Below are 7,582 nucleotides of genomic sequence, written 5' to 3'. Positions count from 1 at the left end.
TTTCAAATCTGTTTGAGTTGGTAGATATTTACAACCCTTATTGAATTTAAAGCTTTCTATCACTCCTGGACCATGAGTGTAATCCCAGAGCCCAATGGCAACAGCATCCTTTATGCCACATATTTCCCTATTCCAAAGGCTTTGACTGAATATTCAGAAAGTGTCATGCCCACACTATCATGCCAAAATAATTCTTTCTTCATTTCCCAAGAGAAAATTGTGGAGGAGGGGTTGTTGGCAAAAATTCCTCACATTTCACAGTTTCTGTCTTCTACATGTGACAGACCCATACTTGAAACTACAAGGTCCTTTCTGGTTATGTTTTCTGCCCCAGGAAGCACAATGCAACATTCCCATTATACTCAGTTTTGTAAAGAGTAATCAGAGGTTGCCTTCAGTCTGCGTGAATAGAGATGTAAACATGGATTACATAAAGCTCTTAAGAACATGCTCCACTTATGCATATTTTTTATTTTCACTGATGATAATCTCACAGACCCAACAAGTGCTAAAATGCTTGTTTAACCCCAGCACAGAGCTAGGCCCTTAAATTCTGAAACTACTTTTTATCACCCTGGCAGCAGCAAAATCGCAGCCACAATAACAAAGCTTTACAATGGTTAAAAAAAACCATAAACAAGGAATCAGGCCTTAGCATTAACTCCTCAAGCCAGCAGGGTTGCAGTTTTACTCATGGATGCTCACAGCCCTCTAAGGGAAGAGCTGTGGTCAGGAGTGCAGGACCACCAGCAGAGAAGTCCCCCACACTGCTGTTTATGGGACATGCTTTATCACAGTCTTTGAACAACTTGTAACAAATCTAGCAGAGTAAAACAACTGTTGTTTTATTGTACCTCAAATAGGATGTAGGATGTGACTGATCAGCATAAAGAGTTATGCCTTTTAAGTATATTCTTCTGTTTCTCTTCCTTTAGTCTGTATCATTCTAATTGTTTTTCATCTTTTCTTAAACTACAGGTTTTATTCCTTTGGACATGGGAGATATTTATGTACAATCCCCTTTCATATATTTCCACATATAGATGTAGGGTCTTTTTGCTCTTTGTATTTCCCAGTGATAGCAGGTCTATTTTTTGTTTCCCCTCTGTTTAATCCTACTCATATCAGTAGAACTGTTTCTTATTTATTGAAGTATAATTTGAAGCATATCCTGTCCTGCCTCACCAAAACTACAGCAACTCTTAACCTAAAGGGAAAATTTATTTTTAAAGACTTGATACAACCACAGGTCTCATTTCAAGGATTATAAAACACTTCCTCTTTATTGAACCCCTATGCTTTTCACATCCTCTACAGCCAATAGTTTTTATTCAACAGACACTGAGCAGTTATGAATTTGAGATGTCAGTCTCACAATGTATTTTGCTTCTTTTGTACAAGTCTGGGATTTATTTTTTTAAATACTGATTTTGACACAGGCTTCACACAACTAGTTTTACTAGTTATTATAAGTGAGTATGTAGGCTCCAGTAAGTGAGTTTAAAAGAGCATTTTACCAAACATTAGCAAGAAGTAACTTGTAATCATAGATTAAAAGATTATATATAGAACTCAGAGAATGAGAATTTTTTATTTTTTTTAGTTAGTTAGTTTTCCATTCCCGTGAGAGTTTGTTTTTTTATTGTGTCCTGGCCAGAAACCAGAGAGCAGGAAGACAGACGTACATACTGTCTTGTTTGCAAGGACCATAAGGGAGCGCCGTATCCCAGTGGGATTACAGCCTCGGTGAGCTGCAGATCCCCTCCAAGCAAAACAAAAGATGAGGTGCAATGGGATTTGAGCCCACATTGCAAAGGGCAGCGAGGCAATCACTAGTGAGACATCAATTTATAAACCTGTAGCCTCTGAAAATCAACATTAAGGCAGGACACCGGGATTTTGAGACTTCTTGCAAAGACCTGTTCCTTGCAGAGCTTTTGTTGTTTTTGTTTTTGTTTTTGTTTTGGGGGTTTTTTTTGGGTTTTTTTTTAGCTTTATTTTTCACTTCAATAATAATTGATCTACTAGGTCCTTTTGTCTCAGGCTCTGGTTATATCAACCTTTTAGGTTCCTGTAGATATAAAGCTGGGCAATGCATCTGATAAAGTATAGCTGTTTTCCATTTTGCAAATTTGAAGGGCACTTCTATGTACTCCTATGTACAAAATGCAAGATAATATTTCACATTTAAAGGGTTACACAAAAAATACTTGTTTTGCATTAGATATATGAAAACAGCAACAATTTCTATGGTTATCACTCACTTTTTAAGAGGCTACGTTGTGGTAACTAGTATTTGAAAGCAGAAAGTGAATAAAAATCTTTGCAGATATAGTTTTCCCTTGGTACTTTCATGTTTTTCATTAGAAAACTGGAGTTAAGGGATTCACAGTTTTCTATTTCTTCATAGTATGCAAATCTACTGAAATAAACTTTTAACTGACTCATCATATTTCATAGATGTATTTCCAAAGCACATTTAGCAGCCACAGGTTTAGTGGTCAATATGCACAGTTCTCCCAAATGTGCATTTTTATGGTTGGTTTTCTTCCTTTACTTGTATAATGGGCAGACTGCTGGATCTGGAAATCAATGTGTGAATTTCCTCAGAACAAAGCTGTTCCTTTGCTTCCCTTTTCACTGTGAGTTGTATGAGATCATGCCCTGCACTCCTGTCATGCTCCCTGTTTGTCTTGGCCCTTCTCATTTTTGGTATGTGACTTTACTTTTATCTGGATGACTTGACACGACACCTTTGTTCAGGAGAAGCTGGCTCTGACAGCTTCAGTTGACTATGTAGAACTGATACCCATGAAAAATTAACATTTATAGGCTTTTAAAGTCAAATGCATCCCTTGTTTAACTTCACTGGTTCTACTGGGAATTATGGTCTCTTTTCTTCCATCATTTTAAAACTCAACATAGTGTTTGCTTGTCCCAAACCATCATCACAGGGACTTGCCACTGGAAGCCCCCATTTTCCTGAGTCAGCCTCACAACCCCAAATGGCTCGTGTGCCAGCCATGCCTTGGTCTGTGCAATTTTCCCCCAAGAAAATGAACCCACATATGCATGCTTACCTCATTCCCCAGTCTGAACACAATTCCAGCAATATCACATCACTGACACACAAATTGGAAACAAATGAGATGTTTAGGAATTGTAGCATTTAAATTTCATCAGTGCTTTATTTTCAGATTCTCAAAAAATAATTATCTCTCTTTGTTCTCACAATTTTGCTTTAAATAACAGTGTGAAGCTGCCTGCACATCTTACAAAAACTGTTCTTTATTCCAATTGAAAGCTTAGAATTGAGCATCAGTCCAAAAGAGGGGTTCAGAGCAAAGGAAACCAACACAGTATTTTGATTAATCTCCTTTTCTATTTGTCTGGTAAGAGAATAGTGTCAATATTAATGAAAACAATTGTGATTAATGCAGTCAGCAAGACTATCAGAGAATCTTCCACCATGTTATAATAGGAACCCATCACTAGAAACACCTTAATTACAGCTATTATCTCTCGAAATGTCTGAGTAACTCTTAACATTGATCTGATTTGAAATAGAAAGTTCCCATTATGTAGTGAGATGTTAAACAGGGCTTTGCAGTGTAATTACATGGGGTAAAGTAACTATGAAAGTGGATTTTGTATGAGGGCTACACTGACAGCTAATGAAAAGATCTCATTTTCTGGCACCTGTATTTTCAGTATTTCTGTGGAGAATTGAGTCTCATTTTAAGTAACATTTTCACATGGAAAAAGGGGAGTAAAGAATGCAGTTATGACCACTGTGAGAGAAAATAAGGGAACCATTTGTTAATGCCAAGAGACCTCTACAGGGAGCTCCAACGGGGTCCCAGAGGTAAAAACATTTCCCTACCCTCTCTCATAGCTTGAAATCACTGATTTTCACAAACTTTTCCATGGTAAAGCATCCTGCTTGCTGCCTGCCATATGCTTAGCCTTTACACTGGCTTCAGGCACTTCAATTTACTCCTTCAAAGTTGTTCTCATCCATAAAAATACACCCTGCAGGTGTGCTGGACACCTTGCATAGATGATGACAGAATCAGAGTGGATATCTCTGCCCAGAAAAAATGTTCAGTGCAGTAGCACACACAGTGTGGACAAATGTTCAGGCTGCATCTCTGACATCTGGCATCTCTTTAGATGAGTTGTTTCAGGAAAAAAATTAGTTTGAGTGTATTTTAGGGAGGCAGCACAGCCCATGAGAGATAATATCATTAGGCAACATGTCTGGAGAATGGGTGTCTGCTCCAGGCTCAGAGAGATCTGGTTTGGGGTTTCTGCTCTCCCCGGCATCATGGCTGTGAATCTGGAATGTTTTCAACCTGCTCAGTCTTACCAGGGGAAGGCATCTGTTGAGGATGATGAGAGCGTATAACAACATATTTCAAAGGAGTCATTTTGGTTTGGAATCGTACTTTCAAGGGATATATTCACAGTAACAGCCATCATGTTCCAACTAAAGGAGAGCTGAAGGTTCCAGTGCCCACATGCAGTGCGAGGGACTGCATAGGTTGCGCTTTACTCTAAGCCTGGTCACCCCTTTGAGGTCTTCCTGCATTAGACCCTGGATTCAAAACCCAGGGAAGGATCTCCAGAGGAAATACAGGGAATTTAAGCCCTAAATTAATTTTCAATCCAGCTGCGGCCTGCATCCCTGCGCAGTAATGTTTGTTCCAACTCTTCCATGGTTCTATTTTGTAATTAACACTTGAATGTAAAGAGAGAGAAAAGGGTCACTGCTGATGTGGTGTGAAGAAATCACCCTTCCTGCGTGTCTCTGTGAGGTGGGAGATGGGCTTTAATGACAGAAGCTGCATGGGACAGCCACAAGCTGCTTCCCCTGGCTGCTGCCATCCTGCAGAGCCCTCTTGGCTCCAATGAGTAAGATCAGCTCAGGATGGAAGGAGAAATGGCTGTGGCTCTGTTTCCAGGCATAAAGCATTTAAAGATTAAGGCTTCTAACTTAAATAATGACAGTGGTATGAAGTGGCAGCATGAAGGCTTGCTCAGGCTGACACCTCAGTGAAATACCTCTTGCTCTGACAGAGGCTGTTGTCTGCTTTACACAGATAGAGGGCTGTTACAGAGTTGTCAAGGGGCTTCTAGCAGCTGGTAGAGCTAAGGAGAACACGTTCTCAGTTTTTGATTCCCTGCCAAGTCTTGTGTAAAATATTACTCCCAATGCCTCATAGAGAGGATGATAGAGATGTGCTCAGCAGTCTTGTTTAGGTGGCTGTTTGAATGGAATGCTATCATCTGTCACTTTGGCCAATATGTCTCTTTACTTTGATGGTGTGACCAAGAAGTTTTCATTTATTATTGATAATATGTAGGAAAGGGGTTCAGTTGTCCAGCATATTAAAATTAGGAGCCAGGAGACTGCAGGGGTGTTCTGTGCCAAGGTCAAGGAGAAGCCTGGAAAATTTTTTGTTTTAGATGAGGATCCAGGTGGCAGCTGGGTGGCAGAGCTTGGAGTAATGTAGAATCTCTGGTTTTTAGATGAGCCTTAATTTAGTTGAAAGACAGACCAAGGGCAGCCGGTTGCTGCAGATTAAGGGAAGATCAGTGCCTTTTCAGACACACAAAACCCACAAAACACATGAAATTCAGGCCAACCCATTCTTTTTTCAGTTCCTCCTGCTAGCAGAGAAAACACACGTGATGGCTCAGATGATACGCGGAGCTTGCCAAGCTGCCACAATAACTTGAATTTTGCCTAAGACCTAATAATTGAGATCATTGAAGGCAACTGTTTCTGTCTTCCTGATACTTAAATGTGCACAGGAGCATAGACATGCATCTGGAACACTTTCTGGTTACTAAACTGAGAGGGATCTGCTTGGGTTTAGGCTGTATAGGAGATTCTAAACAAATCAATAGATACTTCCTATCTATACTTTTATCATAGGGCACAAAATGCTAATATAGGTAGCATATTACAAGGACCTTAAATGATTGATACAATGACAAGATGGCATTTAGAGACTCATTCTAGAATTTCTTTATCCATCTCTGTCTAATACATCTCTGTCTTTACAGTAAGGATTTCTTTTCATGTCTAAACAATGGGATATTCTATGGGCTTGGCATTAACGACATTCAGAAAGCTGTGTTGTAGTTTTTAAGGACTAGAAATTGCCTGATGTTAAAAGGGTCTTGTCGGTGTTATTTTTAGGTTCCAATAAATTATCATGAGTGTTCTGCCTTCTGACTTTCCGACTAAGAAACTTAGCATATGTTCACCCTGGCCACCACTTCCACTCTCTGGCTGACAGGATCCCAAAGTGCCGTTGCCAACACTGGGCATGAATCAGGCCACACCAGACTGAGCAGCTGGCTTTAAAACTGTAAAGTCTCTAGTTTTTCCTTTTCTCATTGCCCCCCCGCATCTTTGCCTTGTTTTTCCTTTTTAAAGGAACCTGTGGGACTCTTTTTATCCTGTCTTCTGTCTGAAACCTCTTGACTGCCACATCCACAAGCTTTGCTCTTCCTTGATTCACTCTTCTGGGAGACAGAGAATTCCAGTCTGGTAGGTGGAAAGAAGAAAAGAAAGGTGAGAGTATGCCAGTCCAAGGCAGAGGGATATGCCCTACTATCACAAAACATGCATCCTTGCCTGAATTCACACCTTTAAGCACCTGAGTCAAGAAGTGCAGTTCTTCCCCTGTACTGAGGAGATGTCTCAGAGCTGCTGGGGTGGTGATTAAAATCTCACCAGGCTGCCATCAGAGCTCAAGCTCAATGAAGCAGGAGGCTGTACAGCTTTTCAGTCCAACAGAGAAGGACCTGAATGAGGGATGGCATCAAGCACAGTCCTGACAGATGCCTGAGACTTCCCCCTCAACTTTTTTCCACTGCCTTTGATGTTGCTGGTGGTGGGGGTGTCCTCTTTTGAAAAAACCTTAAGTATATATTCTGTTGGCCACATTCCTGGTTTTTAAAAGTCCTCCTGATGCTGCTGGGCCATTGGAAGCAGGAGTGGACATTGCTTGGACTCACTCATGGGAAACCACATTGCTGAGGCTGCTCCTGACCACATGAGATCCCCAAAGGCTATGTGTGAGGAGCTGCAGCATACAAGCTGAGGAAATTCTATGTGCCTCTGGCATTTCAAAGCAATCCAGGGAAAATACTCCAAGAGTGGGGAAGGCATTGCCCCTCAGCTGGAGAGTATTTGGAAAGGAAGATGCAAAATGCCTCATCCCAAAGTACAGAGTTCCCAAGGGCTGCCTGGAAAGATGCTGTGGCCCCAGCTGGAGCAGGTAGCTGAGGAGCCAAAAGTCCCTGGCATCTGTCACACAGCTTTCCCTAATACATTTCCTTACATCCAGTACCTTAGAGGAGCACTAGTAGTACACAACTGGTGGCCCAGCACCAAAACCCTTCAAAGGGAGGAGACAGCTCACATCAGTGGGATATTTATCCTTTCTTGAAGTTCAAGCTTTTCCCTGCATTTCATTTTTCTCCATTAAAATGGCAGCAAAATTTCATTCACAACAATTCTATTTGTTGATACCAATTTTTGCCTTTCCATCATAGAATAACCTAG

Source organism: Camarhynchus parvulus, chromosome 2 (assembly GCF_901933205.1).
Source record: "Camarhynchus parvulus chromosome 2, STF_HiC, whole genome shotgun sequence".
Classification (NCBI taxonomy): Eukaryota; Metazoa; Chordata; class Aves; order Passeriformes; family Thraupidae; genus Camarhynchus; species Camarhynchus parvulus.
Note: the sequence above shows the minus strand (reverse complement) of the source record.